The sequence below is a fragment of the Rutilus rutilus genome (genome assembly GCF_951802725.1).
Source record: "Rutilus rutilus genome assembly, chromosome: 18".
NCBI classification, from domain to species: Eukaryota; Metazoa; Chordata; class Actinopteri; order Cypriniformes; family Leuciscidae; genus Rutilus; species Rutilus rutilus.
Window position 1 is genome coordinate 6,754,104 of NC_140231.1, and position 25,530 is coordinate 6,779,633.

The window sequence follows — 25,530 nt, forward strand, 5'->3', positions numbered from 1 at the left end:
AAGTGTAATTTAATTGTTTAGTTGGTCTCACGTCCCGTTGAATAACACGGGGAGGCGGGGCTTATGACCTATACTAGGACCAGTCACCGGGGGGCGATCGAGACGTTTTGGCTTCACTTTTCAGGGCTTGTGCGGCACGCTTGGTGTGAACGCACTCACAGATTCCGGAAAATCACTGGCAGTGTGAATGAACCAAAATCAAACGATCACGGGACAAATCCCGGGACATATTATCCGTGTATTTTCCGGAATCTCTGTGTGAAAGGGGCTTAAGTTTACAAGATTTGTATTGTTTTGTAGATATTTCACACCTTTTCCTCCACAAGCTGCATGATTTTAGGTATCATTAACGTCCATTGTACAACGTTTAATTCATAGGGTACAGTTACAGTTTCTAAAAGCTATAGTTGGCAACAGTGTTGTTAAGCACCATTCTCACATATATAGCACACACTCGAAGATTGATCACACATAGCAAAAGTTTTTGTCAGATGAATGATAATTGAACCACTAGACTATTCTGTTCATGGGGAATTTAAAAGTGCCTTGTGGGAATGTAACATCACAGAATAATAAAACTTAAGAATGGGGGCATGAAGGGAGGATAGTTCACCCAAAAATGAAAATTCTATCATTAATTACTCACCCTCATGTCGTTTCAAACCCGTAATTGAATCTGCAGTCGAGAAATGTTGAATGAAGTGCTAAATGAACCATCGTATAATTTCTATGACACGTGATATAGATCAGTTATGCTTCTGCAGGCGTGTAATCTCATCATATGTTGCTAACTAACGGTGCTTTATCCTCATTATAGTCTGGCAGTATAGGGAAGGACAGTATTCTGGCCCAGCTGGAATACAAAAGAGTCATTATGAACTATTTAAAACGAGTCATTTAATCCAATAAAATTATTGGGTGTAAACAGCATTCCTGCACCTGGCTCACAGCTTTAGCTGTATCTATATGACACTTGACCTGAAAGAACTGCATCCGTTATTCCGGCTGACAGGTTACCGGGGTGACTCCATGACCTCTTTCCGTCAGCTCCCATTATGAATGGGGAAACTGTGACGAATCTTCGGGAAAAGGAGCTCCACATAATTGTGCATGGAGAACTGTCGGTTAGTAGTTGGTGTTACATGTCAACAATGAATGCACTGTGGATAAGTAACCTTTTACACCTTTTTGAATATGATGATATACTTTTAGGTAATATTGGAATAACGTGTTAAAATCATTCACTGTTATGTCATTCTTTAGTTTATCCATTTAACAATTACTCTGTCAACATAAGTTAAGTCTGACATATGAAATAATAGGAATAAATATAAATATATATTTTTAAATGTAACAGTTTAGTGAACCTTTAGATAAAATTGTTAAAAAAGAAAAAGTTTGCATGTGTTTGTATCCTATTTGATACATCAGGTTTTGATGGCTCATATAGTATGATATAGGAGAATATGGAGAAAATTCCAGAGGAGAAAAAAACCCCTCAGTTTTAGGCTCAAACTGTGCAAAAATATGCAATCTGCTGCCAATTTAATTATTTATATGCTGAAAAATTTCTGATAGTTTGTAGTTATAATACATTTATTCACTTTTTAAGCGTAGACCTGAAAATGAAATTTTCAACTTAAACTGTCGTAAATTTTGAATGCTTTGGAGGACAGACAAAAGTCACTTGGCGGATTATCGCTGAAGTGAAAACGGTTTTAAAAAAGCTGTAGAATATTTTAAAGTTTGTTATGAAAATTTTATATTTTTATATGAAATATATATTTTCCAAAACATATTTTACTCTAAAACTGTCAGAAAATCAAATGCACGAATCTAAACATGTTGTGCTCCAAATTTGAGGTTGATATCTCAAAAGGGATGCAGTACTAAACGGTTCTACTAGATGCGGTCATTTTTGAACATTTTCTTTTGTTCAGAACCATTTAACCCTTTCAAATCATGATTTGTGTGTGTGTGTGTGTGTGTGTGTGTGTGTGTGTGTGTGTGTGTGTGTGTGTGTGTGTGTGTGTGTGTGTGTGTGTTTTCACATAGCAAGTGCCCAAACCTTTACCAAGTTCCGCACTATTCCAATGAAGTAACAAATTCTAAGAAACCAAAATGTTTTTCAAAATGACCAAAGAACCCAAGAAAATAGGGAACTTTTGATTTTATGTTGACTTTTACATGTTTACAGTAATTGTTTGGCTTGTTATTTTTAATTAATTTGAAAACAGTGTTTATGTTAATGATCACTCAGGCCCTTTCTGTGGTCTTTCAATTGATACAACTGCAAATTAGACTCTAAGGAGAAGTCTGATACAAAAAATCTGGAGTGGATAATCAATATTCACTTTGATCCTCTTAGAACTTCTTCCAGCATCGCTTGCTTTCCCCAAGTAGAAATTAATCATTCAAATTATTCATGAGATCAGCATGCCAACATGCTGAACATGTGCGTGTGTTATGCTTGCAGGAGAAAGGGAGGGCAGCACACGTCCCGAGATGAGTGTGTGCTGGCGGGTTGGTTGGGATCTCCGCTTCTGCTCGCCAGGAAGAGGATTCTAGGTCAGCAGGGAAATCCCATTATTATGGCAAGCCATGATGGATAACTTTAAGCCTACATGCATGAGCTTTAGCGCTCACTCGTGTTTGTGTGCTTTTGTGCTGTTCAAGCACCTCTTGCAGAGTGTGTTTAATTGTGTTTATCGGGGACCGAATGTATGCTCGGATAAGCTGCTTTTTCATCGGTCAGAATGTAAAATAAACACCTGCCACTCTTGGTGCTGTCCAATGGACGTGCTGGCATGGATTGCTAGTTAGTTAGCAGGTGGCGGGTGATCGCTGTTATCTGGACGAGGCAGAAGGGCTTGAGGAAGGTGCCTGTACCACACAGACAGCAGACACCCCAACCGTGAAGGACTAGGAGGGTTTCATGAAACCCAAATGTCTGTCCATTTGAGGAGAATGCAATGAGAGGCTATATGAGACCTGGGGAAGCTGCTTTGAAACTATTGCCAAGCTACTTGTAGTTCAACTATAGTAAATTGCAAGTAACTTGTAACTCAAGGAGAGGCATGCTTTTACTTTTCCAAGCGTTCTTTTATTAATTAATTAATCTTAGATTTTCATAAAGGCTTCATGGTGGGCTATTTTGATTTGACCCAGTAAGCATCCACCTTAGCAACTGCAAGGCAATGCCCTAGCAACCACCTACAACAGCCTATATCAGTGTTAGTCAAATGGTGGCTTGGATTCCATCCAAGCGGCAACCTTAGCCGTCTCTCTCTTGAAACCAACACTGAAGTGACTTAAACTGCAATTCATCGATTGGCCGCTAGAGACAGGCTGCAAAAGAGAGTCAATCTCATATACCCCCCAATGTTAAAATGCCCAACTTTACAGCAGAAAAAAATGTGTTTACAGCCTGGTACTAAAAGTGGTTTTGGTCTATATAGCTAATTTTGCCCTTCATGTAACCTGTGAGGGGGGTGAATTTTGCCGGATTGCCGCTGCTGTCACTACTAGCCGTTTGTCTGTTAGCGTCACGTCACCTCTGCTAATCCCGCCTTTTTGCCCATTTTCGTTTATCCGGGAGTGACGCGCTGCCAACCAAGATGGCTCCGCCCACTTTGGGCTTCAAAAATGCTCTTCAGAACCTACGGGTGACATCACGGACACTACGTCCATATTTGTTTTACAGTCTACGGTTCCATCCGGACCGCAGGACATGATAAGCAACAGCTGCTGATGGAACGGGTTTGTAAAAACAAATATTGCATCACAATAAGTGTAATTGTGATTGTCAAAACATTTGGTAACTAAATAGAATTTTATGAAGTTTAGTGACAACATGTTACAATGTTTACATTGTACAATGACTGGTAGTATACAGTTTTTATTATTGCTTGACAAAAATTTCAAGATTTCAATTCCATTCTTGTGATTTGATTCCGATTTTGATTCAATATTGACTAATTTGGATACGTGTTTATTTTAAATTTGATTTAAAAAAATAATCTCACCTAATGCTGTAAACATAGAGGGCCTAATCTGCTGGTATTATTAAAGGTTAAAAATAACAAATTAAATATAATGCAGTTTTTTTTATAATAACAATTATTTAATGGCATAAGTAAAAATATAATAAATATGTAATATAGTGCTCAGCAAAATCTCCTCTCAAGCTATTTTTTCTATTCAATTAACATGGTCATTAAATGGCTTTCCTGAGGTAAATGTAACGTTATGTGACATAATTGTTCTCCTGCTGTTATATATTGACCTCTTTCAGTGGTTGAAAAACAGTAATTGGTCGATATTATGTATACTTTCGGTAAGTTGTACTGCATCTTTAAATAAAAAAGTAACAGATGATCGGTTCACGTGCACTTGAACTGAGGCGCTCAGCGATCTGTCACGTCACATTTACAAGCGCCAAACGTATTTTTGTCTGAATTTCGTAATAAAATTGACGGAATCTAAGAGCTGAGAATTAGTTTAATATTAAAAGTACCTCTTTGCTCCGCAATTTTTCTGTGCGTGAGAAAATGGATGTGTGGCGTGAGAGCGTGTGAAAAGTGTCAATTGCGTGAGTCAAGTCACGCTCAATGTGTGAGAGTTGGCAGCCCTGCTTAAGCTAAAACACTGCAGAAGACGAGAATGCAGCTTATTTTGTATCTGTCATACAGATGACTCTGACCGTTTAACTAAACCAGTTAATGTTTAATGGCGTTTTCATACATTTGCAACATTTTATCCTCCTACACCACTACTTCACTAGAAAAAAACAGCTGGTTTCTGCGGCATGCTATTTTGAAACAGCTGAGTTTCTGTCAGGCTACTGAACAAATAGCTACGTTTATAGCAGCTATAGAAACTCTTTTAAGTTGCTTCTTCCCCTTTCTGAGACACAAATACCTCTGAGATCACTGCAATACTCCACACTTCTCCATTTATATTTATATACATGTGAACAAACAGTAATTTCTGACTAAGTGCTCAAGTTCAAAGCTAAACGGACTGTATCCTCTTGGTGTTGGGCTGTTGTAGGCACTCCAGGATTCACAGGAATAATAGGCCGGAAGAGCAAACTCACATGCTTCAGTAACTTCACTGACTCCTTCAGTGCTGCTGTCTCATGAAGAAAATATCTGGCCTTTTACAAAAAGCATCTATGCTCTTTTCTACTTTTACCATCCTCTGTTCCAGGTCAAACAAGCCAATTTATGACATAATGAATGAAGACAGGCTTTAGTAGGTCAGCTGTAGTCTTCATGCCTCACTGGAGTCCCAAATTGCTTTGGAAAGCATCTCTCAATGCTTTAGAATAACAATAAAAAGATTTGGCCATAATTATAAATCCGCGATACAAAATTGACCATGTTTTTGTGTTTATTTGAATTTAACATATCCTTTCAATGTTATAGGTTATTGATGGGTTAACAGATAAAAAACGTTTATTGTAAAATTCTACAGTATTACAGTAGTTTTTAAATGTAAATTAACAGCACATTACTGGCTACTGAGTTGCATTACTATTATAGTGTACACACTCTACTGCAGCATACTGCTAAATCACAGTAATCTGATGGCATTAACTGTAACTTCACAGTTAAAAACAGAAATTCTACAGGAACATACTGCTAAATCACAGTAATACAATGGAATTACTACTGTGTACAGCGGTCATTTTACAATTATTTCCTGTAAATGATACAGTAACTTACTGTGAAAGTGATGTAACTAGTGAATGTACTGTAAAATAATTCACAGTGCAGCTATTAAAATGAAGCAAAATAAAAGTGTAGACTGCAGCATCTCTAAACGTTAGAATAATGATACTTAAAAAAAAATAATTGGCCATCATTATGTTTGCTATAGAGCAAAATAATGAATATACTTAATTTTTATATTGAGATATTCAAACTTAAGAAAAAGAAAATTTTAGAAACTGCAGACTTAGGTTAATATTAAATAATATTAATATTAAATAAGACTAAGTTAATATTAAAAACACTAATTCAAAAACATTAAGTGTAATATTTAAACAAAAAATTACATTGGTTTAAAATAATATTTTATACTGTACAATATAATATTAATACTGTACAATATATTGTTAATACAATTTTTGTGCCTAAAATTGACATATTTTCCATATGTGACATATGTGACCGTTAGTCTGTTTTTGGCTGCTGTGCATTTAAAGGTGCTTGAAGTGACTTAAAAAATTAAATTAAATGGTAACCTAAAATTGGTAACATCTATATTGACTGTTTTTATTCAAGTCAAAAATATTAAAGGGATAGTTCACCCAAAAAATTGTAATTAGCCCATGATTTACTCACCCTGAAGCCATCCTAGACATTCTTCCCTTATGACATTCTTCTTTCAGACAAATACAATCAGAGTTATATAAAAAAATGTCCTGGCTCTTCCAAGCTTTATAATGCCAGTGAATGGCTGTATGTCTTTGGAAGTCCATCAAAGTGCATCCATCCATGATAAAAGTGCATCTATCCATCATAAAAGTGCTCCTCACGGCTGTGGGCGGTTAATAAAGGCTTTCTGAAGTGAAGCGATGCGTTCGTGTAAGAAAAATATCCATATTTAAAACTTTATCAAAACTAAAATAACTAGCTTCCAACAGACGGCTGTAAGCATTGATTTACGGCGAAAGACTAACCCTTGACCTTACGCACAACGTACTGACGAACGCGGTTGCCCAGTCCTGTTTGTTTGACCCGCGAGAGGCGTCGAAGCTTACGCTACTCCTATATCCTGTCATACATCGTCAAGTGTTACTCTTTTGGCGTAAGTCGACTTGCGTACGGCCGTCTGCCGGAAGCTAGTTATTCCCTGGTAATTTTTTTTTAATAAATGCTAAGTATACTTGCACCCAGACTAATTATCAGTATACTTCAAGAGTGTTAATGATCAGTTAACGTGAAATGTGCTAATTTGAAACAACTAATTTTGTACTAAGTATATTTGTAGTAAAGCATAAATGTAAGCATATTATTATACTTTTGTGTACTAAATTGGACCAACTACAAGTATACTTAGTATACTTTAAGTATATGCCTGTGTAGGGAGTAATTGCATGCTTGATTAGTGATATTAAAGTGTACTTTATTTGTGTTACAAGTACATTACAAATTCATAATGAGCAATATACCATAAGTGTATTTATATATATATATTTTTTTAAATGTTCGCCTTTTATTAGGATAGGACAGTAGCTGGACAGGAAGTGAGGTGGGGAGAGAGAGGAGGGAGGGACTCAAACTCGGGTCTCCCGAAGCACATGTCGGCGCACTTGCCCACGAAGCTATTGTGGTGTGATATCTGTCATGATCCTGCCATCTAGTCTTTAATTTTCCCTGGTCTTGAGGCAGGATCATGGCAGACCCATGTTTTGTGTGTAAGCACATGGCCATTTGTTTGGGCTGTGTGCTTGCGTTGTCTCGTTCTCTGCCCCGCCCCCCTTGTTACCCTTGTTGAGTCTTCATTATTACTTCACCAGTGTCACCTGTTGTGTTTTCATTAGTTCCCTATTTAATCCCCTTGTGTTTGCTGTCCTGTGCTGGTTCATTGTTAATCAATGTGAGATCTGTCCGTGAGTAAATCTGTTGAGAGTCTTGTCTAAGTAGATGTTTGATCCTGTTTCTGTTATAGTCTAGTTTGTCTAGTGTTAGTCTAGTTAAGTCATCCCTCGTCTGTCTTGCCCTTGTTTTGCCCCCTCGTGGGTTTTGTTTTCCCTGTTTTTCTGTAATAAACCCTTGAGATGTCTGCAAATGGTCTGCGATTGGGTTCTCTCCTTCTAAACCATAACAGAATGAACCAGCCAACATTGAACCCAGCAGACAGTGTGTCTCTTCTCAAGTGGCAGTCGGAGCTCCGGGAACAATGGTGGTTGTCCTCTCCACCTTCTGCCAAGCTTCCTGTGATCCCTGAGGGTCGTTTGCTAGCCGTCGCTACACTTGGGGACCAACCCAGTCCTGCCGTGACTCCTGAGACACCTTCCACGTCCATAAATCTTCATGGTAAGCGTGGAAGGCACCCGTCGTGGGAGTCAGCATCGGAGTCTTCCTGCCCGGAGTCCTCCTCGCCTGCGCTGAGCTCCCCAGTTCCTGTAATGGTTCCTGCTTCACCTCCCTCTCCTGTCACCAGTCCGTCCATGGCATCTGCTCCGCGGCCAAGGAGAAAGAAGAGGAGGAAGGGAGCCTCTCGTCCTTCATCTCTGCCTGCAAGCGCCGTCCCAGAGCCCGCTACTGCAAGCGCCGTCCCAGAGCCCGCTACTGCAAGCGCCGTCCCAGAGCCCGCTACTGCAAGCGCCGTCCCAGGCGCTGTCCCGGAGCCCGCTACTGCAAGCGCTGTCCCAGAGCCCGCTACTTCAAGCGCTGTCCCAGAGCCCGCTACTGCATGCGCTGTTTCCCAGTCGGCGTTGGGGAGATCCATTCCAGAGACTTGTACTGTGAATGTCGTCTCTGAGTCTTCAGTCGTGTCTGCTGAAGAGAAAGCAGCGGCCGATTCCGCTGCAAAGGCCGTGATAGAGTCTGTATCAGCTCGCCAGGAGATGCCAGTCATCATCGCTGCCAGAACCCTGTCTGAATATTTATCCCGTCTTGTCAGTATTCTTGATGTCCCAGTCAGTCCTGTCTTGTCCCCAGTCCCTGTTCCTAATGCTCCGGAGAGCACAGATCTCAAGTCTACTGCAGAGAGTCATGATCGCAGTTCAGCTGCCGTGAGCGCCGTACCCCAGTCAGCTGCCGTGAGCGCCGTACCCCAGTCAGCTGCCTTCGACGCCTCAACTGATCTTGATGTGATAAGCGTCGATTCCGTCTCGTCTTCCGAGATCTCTGTCCCTGTTCCAGCTCCACCATTGTCTGTTTCACCATCTGCCTTGTGTCCTGCGCCTTCGCCTGCCTTATCCCCCGTCAAGAGTCCTGTTTCGTCTTCCTCTGTTTCCTCTGTGCCTGAGTCTGTTGCTGCTGCCACTAATGCAGTATTCCAGTCTGTTTTCCCGGTCTCCCTTGTCACCACTAGTCCCCAGACTGTTTCCCCGGTCACCCCTGTCTCCACTAAACCCCGGACTGTTTCCCCCAAGACTTTTCCTCATGTGTCCCCATCCAAGTCTGCCCGGACCCCTCGCCATCAGCCATCGTCCTGTCAACCCAAGACCCCTAGTCCACCTGTTCACCCTGGACTGCCCCCTAAGAACTTTGTGTTTCCTCCACCTCCCTTGCCTTGTTTATTGTATTTGATATGTCACCCCAACCCTGTTATTGTTTTTTCATGTCTGCCTTTATTGTTATTTGTCATGTTTTGTTGGTTTGTGTCCTTGTCTCAGTCCGTCATGTCCCGTGTTTAGTGTCCCCTTGGGGAGCGTCTGGAAGCCGCTCCTTAAGGTGGGGGTTCTGTCATGATCCTGCCATCTAGTCTTTAATTTTCCCTGGTCTTGAGGCAGGATCATGGCAGACCCATGTTTTGTGTGTAAGCACATGGCCATTTGTTTGGGCTGTGTGCTTGCGTTGTCTCGTTCTCTGCCCCGCCCCCCTTGTTACCCTTGTTGAGTCTTCATTATTACTTCACCAGTGTCACCTGTTGTGTTTTCATTAGTTCCCTATTTAATCCCCTTGTGTTTGCTGTCCTGTGCTGGTTCATTGTTAATCAATGTGAGATCTGTCCGTGAGTAAATCTGTTGAGAGTCTTGTCTAAGTAGATGTTTGATCCTGTTTCTGTTATAGTCTAGTTTGTCTAGTGTTAGTCTAGTTAAGTCATCCCTCGTCTGTCTTGCCCTTGTTTTGCCCCCTCGTGGGTTTTGTTTTTCTGTAATAAACCCTTGAGATGTCTGCAAATGGTCTACGATTGGGTTCTCTCCTTCTAAACCATAACAATATCTTTGAGTAAAAAGTATAGACTCATTAATACCTTTGGCTTATTCCAAATACTACAAATTGCATACATTGTCTTCAATAAAAAATGTACATTATTAGACAAATAAAACTTTTGTATACTCTAATGTATTTTGAAAGTATACTTGTATACAAGGATCATTTCCAGCACACAGTTAAAATAAACCTAAAATATATTTTTACTAAAGTGCAAATAAATATACTTGAAGTGAAAATTCTGTTTATTTTTTAAAAGTGTATTTTTCTCAAATATATTTTTAGAAAATATACTAAAGTGTGTTAAAAGTTGTATTGTGAAAATAGGTACAAGCATGATGCTAATACACTTAATATATTTAAAGATAGTAACATTTTTGTTAGTATATTTGCAATGTGCTATTGAAAAAAGGAATATATTTCAAATACAATAAACTATACTTTTTTTTCACTAGGGTTTTAGTCGATAAAGTTTTAAATATGGACATTTCTCTTACAAGAATGCTTCGCTTCAGTGGGCCTTTATTAACCCCCGGAGCCGTTTGGGACACTTTTATCATGGATAGATGCACTTGAATGGACTTGTCATGGAAGACTGTCATATACACCTAGGATGGCTTCAGGGTGAGTAAATCATGGGCTAATTTTCATTTCCGTGTAAACTATCCCTTTAACATCACTGAATCCCATCACTGAAAACCCTGTTTCAATAAAACTCATTTTTATGGGTTAGATCATGTAGAAAAGCTCTCCGTTGCAGGTTGTCACTTTTTACAGTGTACCTTCTGTGCCACTAAATGGTGTCAGTAAACTTGTTTTGAACGTGTTTCATAAATACTTATCCTTGACATTAGTCAAACAATCAGGTAGTCCTTCCCCAAACTCATGTAGGCTAAGTCAATATAAATATGAACCTTTGTTCATTGTATTCACAATGAAATTATATAAGGCAAAAATCATATGATCCCATGAAGTTTATGAGACAATAATACATGGAAGATTGACATTTTTTATACAAAGCATTTGCCTTGGATATCTTTTTATATATATATATATATATATATATATATATATACTGTGAATTGACTCATCTTGAATTGAATGCATCTCATCTTGTAAACTGTTTAATAAGGTTATGCATCAAGAAAAGCTCTGTCAATACTGAGCTTAAGCAAGGTCTTGGCTGCTGAGGCTTTTGGATCCGTGCACAGGTGCTAATCACCAAATCACTCGGTGCTGGTCTACAAATCGCTCCCAGATTTCACAGTTTCTTTGAAAAACAAGCACAAGGCTTGAATTTTGGAAATCTCTCTGGCCAACAGTATTCCTCGAACCCCTAGAGCCTAGAGGGGGTTGTGTGGAGATTAAAAACTGTCAGCAGGGGTTATTTTTGGAGCTGTACGAGAGGGAAACGGTCCCGGAGCATGCCTCTCATTGCCAGTGTGTTGTGGTTTGTTTGAGTTGGCATGCGGAGAGCCATCCCTGCTCACAGTCCACAGCCATTAGCCCTTCCTCCTCCAGAGACCATCGAGATCATGTGGTGGTGGGGGACCCATCTTTACATTAGAGTGATGTTAAAAAAGCAAGGTGGACCATTAATGCACATCATTATTTGAAGTCTCTTTTTAGCCAAATGTCAGGGTGACACTAGCTGTCCTGATAAGATAATGAAGGAAAAAAGCCTAATTAAAAATGAAATTCTTAAAAAACTAGTGTGGTATAATCTTCCCTTGTGGAAAAAGAAGCACACTTTAGCATACTTTAAAAAAAAGAGTACTTATTATGGAAATAATATAATAAAAAAGATGTTTTCGGACACATCATTGAACGCTATTTACAATTAAATGTATTCTAGTTTAAGTTTATATTAAATGTGATTAGCATTCAATTAAAGGGTTGGTTCACCTACAAATGAAAATTATCCCATCATTTACTGACCCTCAAGCTATCCTACACTGTAAAAAATTTGCTGTAGTTATGCAGCTGTTTGCCAGTAACTTACTGTAGATTTAAATTTATGCTATTTACTGGCAACAGTTTGTTCAAAGTTAAATGTACATTAAACATTAACAAGTCTTTGTCTTTACAGAATAAAACTATAAAATAACAATCTTATGCAAAGCATTCTGGGAACCAGAAATCTTCATCAACCTTTTTCTGTTTTTTTTCCTTCAGATTTTGGTTCCCAGAATGCTTTGCATGAGGCTGTTATTTTAGTTTTATTCTGTAAAGATAAAGACTTGTTAATGTTTAATGTTCATTTAATTTTGAACAAATTGTTGCCAGTAAATACCATCAATTTAAATCTACAGTAAGTTACTGGCAAGTAGCTGCCAGTAATACTGTAATTTCTACAGATTTTTCTAACAGTGTAGATGTATATGAGTTTCTTCTTTCAGCTTCTTTTCAGACTTTCTTCTTTTATAATGGAAGTGAATGGTAGATTTTGATGTCCAAAAAAGTGCATCCATCCATCATAAAAGTAATCCATACGGCTCCAGGGAAGCGAAGGGCTTTTGTAAGAAAAATATCCATATTTCTAACTTTATCAACTATAATCACTGGCTTTCGGTAACAGTAGTCACGAACCACGTGACCTCTGACCCGACGCATGACGTAGGTCGTAGGAGTAGCGCCAGCTTGGAAGCGCCAGGATATTTTTTTATATAACTCCAATTGTGTTTGGCTGAAAGAAGAAACTCATATACATCTAGGATAGCTTGAGGGTGAGTCAATTATGGGATACTTTTTATTTTTGGGTGAACTAACCCTTTAAGAGTAATTTTTTTTTTTTACTCAAGTAAGTACATTAAATGCAATTTCATAATTATAATGTCTTTGAAATATGGTTAAAGTGTAACATAGAATTTCTTATTAAGTACTTTACATTACTTTAGTATGTGTAAACACATGTCACTGTCAACACATCAAAATAACTGTACTTCTTTAAAAAATGACATGATGATTTATAATAAAAAATGAAAAAGATGAACTTATAAAAAAGTAAAACTTAATTTGACATTATAACAAAGTGCACTTTTTAAAATTCTACTCAAGTGTGTTAAGAAACTCGGTCTTCAAATTGTTCTGTCTTTCATTACATTTTATGGCCTTTTATTTCATTATTTCAATACAATTACTACTTTTACCCTAAAATATATATATATATATATATATATATATATATATATATATATATATATATATATATATATATATATATATATATATATGTCCATTTCAGCTAAGTGCTGCCTACATTATGTAGTCAATTAGTCTATTCACTAGCTTTTAAAAGCAATCTCATGATTCTGAGCAAGAAAGACTCCCCTTCCCCTATGAATTCACATTCTATACAAGAATTCTTTTAGTCTGTACAGTAATGAGAGTTGAGGCTGAAAGGGATCAGGTATCTGATCGCCGCCCCTTGTGACTGCTTGCTGACACAGCGTATTTGTTAAAACTGACGGCCCGGCCAGTAAAAGTCTGTAAGAGAAGATAAGAGCCGATGACAGACTCTCTGCAGCCCAGTCAACGATCCTGGTTAATTATTCATCCGTTTCCCTCACAGAAGGACCTGCAGAGTCAATTCCTTCTCACACTGCCTCAGTCCAGCAAATCATCAATTCCCTCACTAGAAAATGGGATTCATTTTTTACCTGGGACAAGGAGAACCCTTGTGATGAAGTACATGTTAGCATATTAAAAAAAGAGTACTTATTACAGAAAGAATATATTTAAGCACAAATTAAATGTAATGTTTTTGGACACTTTATTATAGACTGAAGTATATCTTTATATGCACCTGTTATAAACTTTTTTTATATTAAAAATGTAATTTCTATTGAAACTTGTCTATGTATTTGTATATTTGTAATTACACAATTGTAATGATGAAGTCACAATTTAATATATTTAAAATGTTACCTTTAAATGTAATATCAAACAACACGCTGAAGTTAAAATTATAATCAAGTACGGTTACACTTTATTTTAAGGTGTCATTGTTACAGTGTAATTAGGCTATATATTTAAGTAGTAACAGTTAAATAGTAATTAACAACATGTACTTACTATAGGGTTAGGCAAGGGATAGGATCTGGTTGATTAGTTGCATGCAATTATGCATAATTTGCTGTTATTACTATGTAAGTACATGTAACATATGTAACAAACACACTGTAAAATAAAGTGTTACCTCAAGTACTTTACATGTGCTTTAGTATGTGTCATGTCTGTTTTTTGGTTTTGTTTAATGCCCATGTTTTTTTCATGTCTTTTATTTTGAAGTTTCCCAAGTGTCATGTTCCAGGTTTGTCATGTGATTTCCCTGTTCATGTGTCTTGTTTTCATTGGTTCTTTGTTCCTTGTGTCACTTTCTGATTGGTTCATTGTTTCATGTCAATGCCATTGATTTTTCTTAAGATGCACACTTTTTTTTTTTTTCTAAGGCACGTTTATAAAAGCTACTTAAATATCCTAATTGAAATAAGGCCTAATCCTGACTTAATCTAAGCCCTGTCTGTGAAACCAAGTCATAATGTTGCTAAATTATAATTCTTTTTTAATTTTTTATTCCACAATATATAAATACAAAGGCTGCAAAATTAAAGTGGCCAGCAGTTCATTATTGAAACTCTTCTAGTATGAACAGAAAACTTTCAGGCACCGATCAAAATTTGAGGACAATAAACTACTTGAAAATTAATAATTTTGGAACCTGTCTGAAACGGTTCTTCCTAACATCAGCAGCTTTTCAGATTTAACTTTAGCGGTTGATCCTGCAGTCTTTGGTTTAAAGTGTAACCTGAGAAGAACTTAATCACCAATCGATCACTGGCAGGACATTTCAAGTTCCTGCCTCATCTCCAAGCAATCTGGACCTCAACGGTTCTGTCCGGCCCAGCCAGGCTCTGCTAACACTGGCCCATTGTCTAACTGCGCTCCTCCTGGGGACTCACTGGTTCTACACTCATCGAGTTAGGACATGGGAGAGCAGCCTCGGGCCACAATAGTCAGCATTCAGAAAGACACACAGAGAGTTAAATAACCCAAGGGGACTTTACCCAAAGCCCACACATTTGACAGCTTTAGAAAAGAGGAATTTGGGACAGTGACTGTGGATCAAGTGACTGATGAGTAAGAGAAAGAATATACATACTATGCAGGCAAAAATCACAGAACAAACAGTAATGTTCATCTCTAAATCCATCAGTATCACGCAGAATTCAGAGAGATCCGTTTCGAAATTCCAAAGTGCTTACGGCATTTTCTGGGATTGTCAGATGGAACAATGGCCTGTGTTCTTAGCAATATCAGTACTGTCTCATGCCTGAACGCCCACTTCCACTTTGTTCCTGTGCCGTCACCAAGCCAAAGAGAGGTTTTTACTGTATAACAGACAGTGAAAGGCCTGACTGTGGAGCAGTCAGGCAATATTTGGCACAATGATGGGGAAAAAGCATTATTAACAACATCTGTCTGAATTACATGTCAAAAAAACACCTGCGTTTCGCTTTCCTCACCAATGAGACAGCAAATACTGGAAAATGCTGAACGTGACACCTACAGCAAGTCTCAGCAACACGCTAATGAAGCCCAAGTGCGGCGGGTTGCAATTAGAGCTGTGAGCAAAACACAGAAGTGCTTCGGCCAACTTAATTTTAGTTCTACGCCTTGCTGCACTTCTACATATAAGAGAACATTTAACCATTTGGACACTTGTTATTTTAAACAGAGCCTGTGGTATGATGATACCATGCTATTAGTTACTGTGGTTACTCATCGTCAGACAAGTCAGAGTTCATGGAATGGAATTATATGTACCGCTTGAGTATCGAGTACATACAATTTTTTAAATTATGTTTACTGTGTGCTGCTACCTTGGCCAGGGCTCACTTGTAAATGAGATATCTATCTCAATGTGATTTTCTTCCCTGGTTAAATAAAGGTATAACAAAAAAAAAAAAAAAAAAAAAAAAAAAAATTGAGGCCAAAACTTGGGTTTGAATTTCCATTTAGTTGGTAAACTGTTCATTGAGGTGAGCTTATTTTCAACACTCTTTTCCTCAACCCAGGCCCATTGGAAAAGCAAGCCTCTACCAACATGTTTGGAGAACTCCAAAGACGTACCTATACAATTCACTGCAGTTTTCAGATGAACACTAGAGGCAGCAAAACGGAAACAACTTTTATTCCTTTTCAAAACGAATTATGAATACGGGGCAGATTATCAAATAAAGACTTATTTTCACACTTTCTTTGAACAATACTATGTTATGACCTCAAAACGCTTTACTGTAGCACGTCAAGTATGAGTCCTGTGAAACACGAGTCACAATAAAAGAGCTCAAAGACATGTAGAAGCCAGCTAAAATATCAGCAAATGTGTTTTATCACATTTTTTGTTAAAGGATTAGGTCAGAATTCAAATTTCCTGATCATTTATTTTTTGATAAATAAAACTGCTACTTTGCTACACTTTGCTACTTTTGATATGAAACGAAGTTTGATCTTTCAATTTTATAATGAAATTTAAACAATAAATGTGGTTTTGGCGCTCCTTAATTTGGTGTGATAGATCGCTGTTTTTGACTCCGATCACACAAAGTGAACCTATAGTTATAGCACAAACTATAAACATGAATGAACTTCAGAAGATAAAAAAGAAAAAAGCAGTACAACTCTAAAACGCTCAATCACTGTTTCAACCGTGGAAAGACGTCAATAGAGCAGCTTGTAAACAGTAACGAAACATTACATTTACCTCAAGAAAGTCTAGAGGGGAGCATTTTGATCATTTTATGCACAATATACATATGCATTGTATTTTGAACCTTTTGTCTTCATTGTTTAATGTATTTTAAAGTCCCCCTGTAGTCAATAATCTTATCCCTTAAAACTCAACTTTGATCATCATTACATATTTAAACGTTATTTCCTTGAAAAAAACCTATTTCTTCATGCCTTAAACTAGCTTAAATGTAAGGTTATATGTTTATATGTTTGGTTCACTCAGCAATGGTGTTGACTTATGAATTTGCACATGGTTTGTCTTAAAGCACATTATAAATACCACATAGACATATAAACAACATTAAAAGCTTGATTTTACACCACAGGGGGACTTAAACATAATATGGAAAGTTGATTTAAAAACTGCCTTATCCAATTAATCCAATTAATATATATATATATATATATATATATATATTTTTTTTTTTTAATTTTTTTTTTGAGTGTTGATAAAAAAAAAAGAAGTGATTAATAAAGCAATAAGCCCCAAGAAGCCCCACAACTAAATTCACCGTAAACTGTGGCTTCACAGTGCTTATTATTATTAATTTATTATTATTAATTCTTTATTCCAGACCCTTAGGTCCATATCGCAAAGTAAAAGAAACAGAAAGAAAAAATTTAATAACATACAAACATTACTGAACAAGGCACAACCAATCAGAATCAAGGACCGGGACTACTTTTAGTATTACTATTATATTAGCAGTACTACAATTCTATAGTAGAATATGAGAATGTTTTTTCTTTTCTTTTTTCTTAAAGGAATATCTAATATAAAGGCTTAAAAAGTTTCTTTTGGCTCTTTTATTCCTTTAAACTCACTGAACTGCTGGAATAATTTCCTGTGCAGGTACAGTACCTAAATGCATTTCACAACCAGCTGGAAAGCAATGAGGACAGAGTCATGAAGCAATCCAAGAAACCATCTCCTGTGTCCTCTCTCTGCCCTCCACTCATTAACTTTTATGGTACACCAGGAGAATGTTAAAATAAGATCAATTTAATGTGTAACAGAACTTAAGATGTGGCACACGCACACAAAATCTCACACAGGCTGAGCTGGCTTCCAAACCACACATGGTTCCTCGACCCCTGACTGCTGTGGCTCTCTAATTAAAAAGCCCTGGCAAAGCTCACCAATGAAACCTGCCGAAGCCTGAGTCAACACAGGTCATGTTCAAGCAAAAGTGCATCCAAGTCCACAGGTTCATGACAAGAAACCTAGAGCTCCTGCATCGTTTTTACCTTTGAGGTGGTTCTGTTTCGACATTAAAGGATTAGTTCATCCAAAAAAACACACAAAAACCTTAGTTCACACCCACTCTCATATTGTTATAAACCTGTATGGTGCTCTTTCTTTAAAGAATCAATTTTGAAGAATGTCCAAGCCAGCTCTGCATATAAACCCCAGTCAGTCCACAGCTCACTGTCCGGTCTCGTCTTTCGACGCCAGTGACTCCCCGGTTCCTAACGCTTCTGTCTGCTTCCAGGATACTCTGTATACTCTCTGCAAGTATATTCAAGTTCTACACTAACCACTCTGTGTGTGTGTATTCCAAGCAGCATCTGTGTGCGGCGGTTCTCCAGGATTCTCCAGACCGCCTCTCCATGTTCTCCAGTCAATTCTCGGATCTCTAGTCAGGTCTCCCGTGGTCATCTATTCCAAGTATCTCCGAGTCAGAATCTACTTCCAAGTATCTCTGAGTCAGAATCTATTCCAAGTATCTACGAGGCTGCATCAAGTTCAAGTATTCTCCCTGTGCTTCCCTGTGTGGATCTCGAAGCCTTTCCTGTATTCAGGAGTTGCATACAGTGTCTAAAATAAACCCTGTTAACGTCATTCTCTGTGTCCTCATCCTTGCAGTAGTGTGACACGCTACCGTAGACATTAGTGTTTATATGCGAACTATAATTTGAATATTTGTAATCAACTCAGATTTAAATGTTCTGGTGTGATTTTTGTCAAAGGTTTAACCCCTTAAGTGTACATAAATTAAGAAAGTGAAACATAAAGTTATATGTTTGAGCTTATGAATGAATGTACAATGTAAAAAAAAATATTTATATAAAATATATATTTTCAAAACATGTTGGACTCTAAAACTGCAAAAAAATCAAAGCCAAATATCTGAACAAGATGTGTTTCAAATTTTAGGTTGATATCTAAAAAAATGAGCTTTCAGTAAGATTTTGTTTGGGCGCAGTACCAAACTTTTTCACTAGGTGACAACCAGACTCCATTACTGCCCATATAAGGGCGCCTTTTTATCCCAATATTTCAAGTGTTCTGTGGGTATACGATAGGGTTTAGTGAAAAACAAACAAAATCTAATGTACTATTTAACAGAAATCCTGATCTTGGTCTTTTGCGCTCGACTGTACATTTGTGAGACTCTATTAGCGCCGCGGCATACTGCATTACAACAACACCAGGGCGAGTAAATGATGACTTAATGTTCATTTCAGGGTGAACTATCCCTCTAACAGCTTAAACATTCTGCCAAATATCTCCTTTTGTGTTTGACAGAACAAAGAAAGTCAGGTTGGGTTTCTGCCTGGAACAACAAGAGTGAGTAAATAACAAAAGATTTTGTTTTATGCTTGTGTGAACTATTTCATTTTGTTAGGCAGACAAATTAAAATGTTAAAATGTAAAAATTAAAACTTGACCCAGAGGCTGACAGAGATGACAAGATTGGTTGCTCAATTTGTAGCATGGAGAGATTGTGACACATGCTATGAATTCATGAAGGATGTTTTGGTCAAAGTGGCCACTCAATTGTGGAGCACTGAACTAAACAGGAAGTCTTAGCCAGTGAGAATGTGTGCGCAAAGACCAATGCATCAAAAGTGTGAAGCGTTCCTGAATCACAGCCCATTACCTAAAGGCCTTGTACTTCACAGCATATCCCAGAGCAGACGGCCTAAAACCACAAACAAGTAGCCATGAGTCAATATATTGCCCCTTCTCCACAAATGTTATGCCTCTTGACACTTCAAAGAAGCTGTGAGCAGCAGTTTTTTAGGTTTTTTTTTTTTTTTACTCTACAGAAAATAAAATGATTATAGGCTAAATTCTGCATCTAAGAAGCGGGCCTAAACATTCAGGAATGCTGCTGCTTCAATACAAGTTAAGCTTTAGCAACAGCAAAAAACACACATTTAAAACCTGGAACATTCTTAAAGAGTCTTGAATGGTTTATTTTTCCTGCCTGGAAAGAGGATGTTGAAAACTGTGGTGCTCTATACCCTTTTCCACTGCATGATGGTCTAAAATGAACCCAACAAAGTCATAATGATTCCCCTCGCTTTTTTCCCTTTAACCTCAAACTTTTTAATATAAACCTAAAGACCAACACAAGCTTATAACACTTAAATATATGGGTCAATGACGTATAAGGATTTTCAACAGGCCAATTTTAAAATACAAAAAAAAAAAAAAAAAACCTGTTGCAATTGTTCAAACATTAAGGATGTTGTGTACACCTAAATTCATTTAAAACATTTAATTTAAGTGATTTTAGTGTTTTTTCATCTAGATGAATTGTCCGTAGCCTTAAAAAATGTCATGTGGTGCGACCATGATTTATCTTAAAATGTATTGATTTCCTTAACATGCTTAAACATTTTTTTACAAGGTCTTGGTAATTAAAGTGTTTAGAAACCAAGTATTTGCATTCCTTTTGAGTTTTTGTAAATAATGATCTCATTTTTTGTTCTATAATTTCCGAGTTGCCTTCTTACGGAAGCGTATTGCATGCACTTGAGGAAAAATAATCTACTCTGTTTTTCTGAATTAACGAGTTAATTATCTCAGAATTACGAAATAATTTTTCATGAATAAAAAGTTTTTGCTCTGTTTTTCTGAATTATTGAGTTAATTATCTCAGAATTATGAGATCATTTTTCATAAAAAAAATATTTTGTTCTGTTTTTCTGAATTAACGAGTTAATTATCTCAGAATTACGAGATAATTTATAATGAATAAAAGTTTTTGCTCTGTTTTTCTGAATTATTGAGTTAATTATCTCAGAATTATGAGATAATTAAGTCATTAATTCAGAAAAACAGCAAATATTTTGTATGAAAAATGATCTCATAATTCTGAGATAATTAACTCAATAATTCAGAAAAACAGAGCAAATACATTTTATTTCAAGAAAAATGTATCTCATAATTTTGAGATAATTAAGTCATTAATTCAGAAAAACAGAGCAAAAACTTTTTATTCATGAAAAATGATCTCGTAATTCTATATATATATATTTTTTTTTTTTTTTTTTTTTTTGAGGATGCACCAAATGTTAAAATTCTGGCCAATATAGGACAAGACAATAATTCTTTTCATGCTGTGGCCAATAACCAATGAATGGAAAATATTAAAATTCAATACTATGTTTTTCTAAAATAAACACTAAAAACTAAAATAATTAATTTAAAATAGGCCTACTACAAGTGAAATTAGGAATCCCATAAAAATATAAATGTATTTTCATTTTGACACGAGCAAAAGATTATATTTAAAAGAGCAATTAAATTGCAGGTGTTTTTAAAGATTAACTTTATGTGAATGTTAGATGACAGCAATTGTAATCTAAATGTAAAAATATAGAAATGAGCATGTAAATCCAATATCAACCATCTATTATCAGCCTATAACTTATGTGGATCCGATATATCTTTTCTGAAGAAAATGTGAATGAAAATGTGAAAAATATCAAATATAGATGGACGGCACAGGATGACAAGTAACAAAAAAAAAAAAGTTTAAAACTTATGTTTAGGGATATGACCTCATATGAGCAATAGTAATAATCATGCAAACTCATATTTCATAATATACAGTATTTATCCAGTAACACTACTTTAAGGCAACTGGCTATGTATTCCAATTACCAGCCAGAGGACAAATTAATTTAAGAGAGGGAACATACCAACCATACATTATTAATACATCTGGAGGCAACACCATCACTTACTATAGTAATAGAGAGCCTCCATCAAAGACTCTTGATTTATTGATTGATAGTAATCCTGGGTTTAAGAGCACACCTCATGCAATTACAATCTCATAGTATATCAGAGATTCTTTATTAAAGAGGATATGTGATAATCCTACAAACGATAATCCTGCTTTACTCATGCTCAACGCGACAGACTGAAGCTACGCCAGCGATCGTAGGTTGCCTCCAGACACAGAGGGCTGAGATTATAGAGCGACAATAATTATCAAGAGGAGGCTGCCCTAATTTCCCCTCCAGCCCACTCCTCACACAGCACAAACCAAGCAAAACACACACGCTGTTTCTTTGTTCTCCTCTCATGCATTAATCTGTGGATGTGCCCTCACTTAGCACCACCGACTGTATCTTTTCCCCATTCACAGCTGTGCAGTGTGAAAACAGCCTCATCCATTGGGAGCATGTTCTCTTTCCGTTCATAACCTGTGAAACACTCTGCAGTGTGTGAACTCAACTTTCTAAAGGCCCCCTGTGGTGAAAATCAAGTTTTTAATGTTGTTTATATGTATGTGTGTTGTTTTTAATATGCTTTAAGACAAAACATGTGCAGTATTTTCTCATTATGCAGTATACCATAGGCAGTCTCAAAAACGCCCCTCTCCCCAACCGTGACAAATTTGCAACCAATCCCGTCAACTTGCGGGCCGGAGCTTTTCCTATCATTATTTCTAAAGATGCTGATTTTTAGAAGGCAGCTCTCTGACTCTGAGATGGCGAACGGGAACATGGTTTGAGTAGCACATTATTAGCTGTTTGATAACGTAGTCGAGCCAAAGGCTAATCATATCAATTACTATAAACCCAAATGCTCAAAATAATTCATTGGTTTGAGTCGAGTAAACTTAAATTAAACAAATTAGTTCAATCAAATGAACTTTTATGAGTATTTAGAACTTTCCTCTTCTTTTGAGTTCACAAAACTGACACATTTTAAGTAATCTGAATTGTTTTGTTGTTTTGAGTTTTAAAAACTTGTTTCTTTTAATTTAGACAAACCTAAATTTAACTGAAACTGGGCTGGGATTTCAGATATGTTAAATGATACATGTTAAATGTTCTATAATGCCGTATTCATTCAGCAATTGCTATGCTAATGCTATCAAAGCATTCGAGCGTCCGAAATCGCACACTGTCTTGAGTGGGTACAACATTTGATTTTGAACTTTGCGACTGTAAAAAAGTACGTTCTATTTAGAATGAATGTGTTTAGTAACATTCCTCCAGAGCACAAACACAAATACGCACGGGAGTATATATAACGGGAGTTTTGTCAATTTGATATTATTACATGAACAACTGAGTGTGCTCTTGCTTTCGTTTGAGGGTGCTTAGTACCGTAGAGCCGGACCTGCCTGTACAATTCGCTTCTTCTGAATCAGTTTCTGGTTCAAAATTATGGATAAAATGGCTAAATTAAACCAATATTTCCACTTGCCATTGTGTGGCATTTACTACAGTTGATCGAGTGAATCAGGGAGTCCGAGCTGGTGTGATTGAGTGGAGGCGGGGACTAATTTCCGCATATTAATTTTATTCACATATAAACATTGATCAGCGAACATAAACATAAGCTCAACCGAACCTGAACCATGAGAACAGACCTCTTGCTGAAGCTCAAACGTCCTGCGTAACACGAGAATGAACCTCATTGGTTCTTGCAGAAGCTCAAACGTCCTGCGTAACACGAGAATGAACCTCATTGGTTCTTGCAGAAGCTCAAACGTGCTGCGTAACACGAGAATGAACCTCATTGGTTCTTGCAGAAGCTCAAACGTGCTGCGTAACACGAGAATGAACCTCATTGGTTCTTGCAGAAGCTCAAACGTGCTGCGTAACACGAGAATGAACCTCATTGGTTCTTGCAGAAGCTCAAACGTGCTGCGTAACACGAGAATGAACCTCATTGGTTCTCACATGTCAAGAGAACATGCTTGAGCTTCCAGTTAATTCATTTTAAATGTGAATAAAATCCTAAATTAAATCTGATCATCATATGAAGTGATCGATCGAGTCTCTTCAGAAAAATTTGACTAAATCACTCAATTTATATGGATTAGTTTTATGATTTCTTTTTTAACTTTTTGAAGCGTCATTCAAAATATCTTCATTTGTGTTCCGAAGATGAATTAATTCTTATGGGTTTGGATTCGGAACGACATGAGAATGAGTAATTAATGTTCATTAATGTAATTAATGTAATCAGAGTTTTCATTTTTAGGCGAACTATCCCTTTAAGGTATGAAGAAATTATTTGTACAGTAAAGAAAAAAACTTTTAAATACGTAATTTTGATTATTTTTTTATAACTCCTTCAAACATTATTTAGGGGGGTCAGACCCCTCAGTAAATTTGCAACCCTGACTTCCATGAACCACAACATTATGTTAGTCACTCCAAAAAAAACAACAAAAAACATAAAAATGATTCCAGAAAAAGGCAGCATTTTCATGCTAAAATGTGTGTTGCAGCAATGCACAGGCCCATTGAAGGTCACGGTGTCCTGATGTCTGTGAATCAGTCACAGCTCAAACCGTACTGCAGATCTGGGCCCAACTGACACAGTGATATAGAGCAGCCATTCGCACGGTTCGACAGGTTCAGAGGTGATCAGCCCTCAGGACAGGAGGAGAAAAGTCAAAGCAAATCACAAATGAGTCGAGCAAGGCAATCTCAAACAAACGTTTACATAAGTACAAAAAAAAAAGAGGAAGGGTAGACCGATAGGGAATTCAGGCATTGTGAAATAATGAGTAACAAAGTTACAAAAAGTGTGAGTTGTCTATCCTTTGGACATAGCAACCAAACAATAGTGATTAAACTCCAATTCACAACTTTACAAGCCAGAAGAAATGTGACTGCAGTGATATTGGAACACATTAACTTTATCTTTAAAAAAGAGAGACTTGGTTCACAATTGTATTTAAATCCCATATCCTTACATTGAAGACAGGATCTGACCCATAGAGACCAAAATATCCTACTAAAAAAAAAAAAGAATAATAGCTTGACAAATAACAATACCTTAGCACTTACTGTTACCCTACACCATACATGTCAAAAAAATGACATGCTTCCCCTATAAACCAGTCCTTCCTCGTGCCATAATTTGGGTGTTGCCAAACCATGAGTTGCTGAAAACATTTGCTTATAACCTTAGAACCTATACCTCAACTCATTCTCTGTCTTTTAATGTCAATTAGGATATCAAAAATACATCTGTGTGGAGTACAAGACCTGTAATTTCTGTTCGTGGGGGGTATTAAACATGATTTCAGGTCTCAGACTGTGGGAAGAAGCTCTATGTTGACACAAAATGACAAGTTAGTGTGTTAAGTATTTATGAAGCAAGTCTCTCTCGTGACAGGTCACACATCACATAAGCAATTGAGTGGAGCAAAACATCAGCAATGGATAAAGAGGACTGGAGGGGTTGGTCTCGTGTGAAATCAACACAGTGACTAGTTGTAATTATTTTATGTTAGGCAAATCGGTGGAAATCTCATACATTTTGTCATTCATACTTTGTATTGCAACAAAAAGTGTAATAGAGAAGCAAGAGAAACTTAACTTAATTAATTTTCAGGGATTATTCAGGACTTGCCCTGACAAATGTCATTAAACCTGATGACCCAATTATTAGAAACCACATCAAAGAGGAGGCTTTTCCAGCTATACAACTTTATATGACAAACCCTGAGGAATTTGAAGCTGTCAAACTTGGGAGCTGTGACACGCCTCGGTATTGTATTCAACACCTTACTTCTTAGGACATGTCTCTTGGGTCAACACAGAGAGCCGGTTTGGTAATAATTCT

The 25,530-nt window shown here is 37.1% G+C and overlaps 1 protein-coding gene across 5 annotated transcripts in view; it reads right to left on the minus strand.

Annotated features, from left to right (window-relative positions):
- The window catches only part of LOC311276901 (rho GTPase-activating protein 26-like), a 122,619-nt gene that overhangs the window by 95,950 nt on the left and 1,139 nt on the right, over positions 1-25,530 (minus strand). The window contains exon 1 of one of the 5 annotated variants that reach the window (XM_084386910.1): positions 118-124. The exons of the other annotated variants lie outside the window; for them this stretch is intronic. The gene's annotated coding sequence lies outside the window, so the exon portion shown is untranslated. Of the gene's footprint in view, positions 1-117; positions 125-25,530 lie in introns of those variants that run through there. 5 annotated transcript variants of the gene reach the window in all.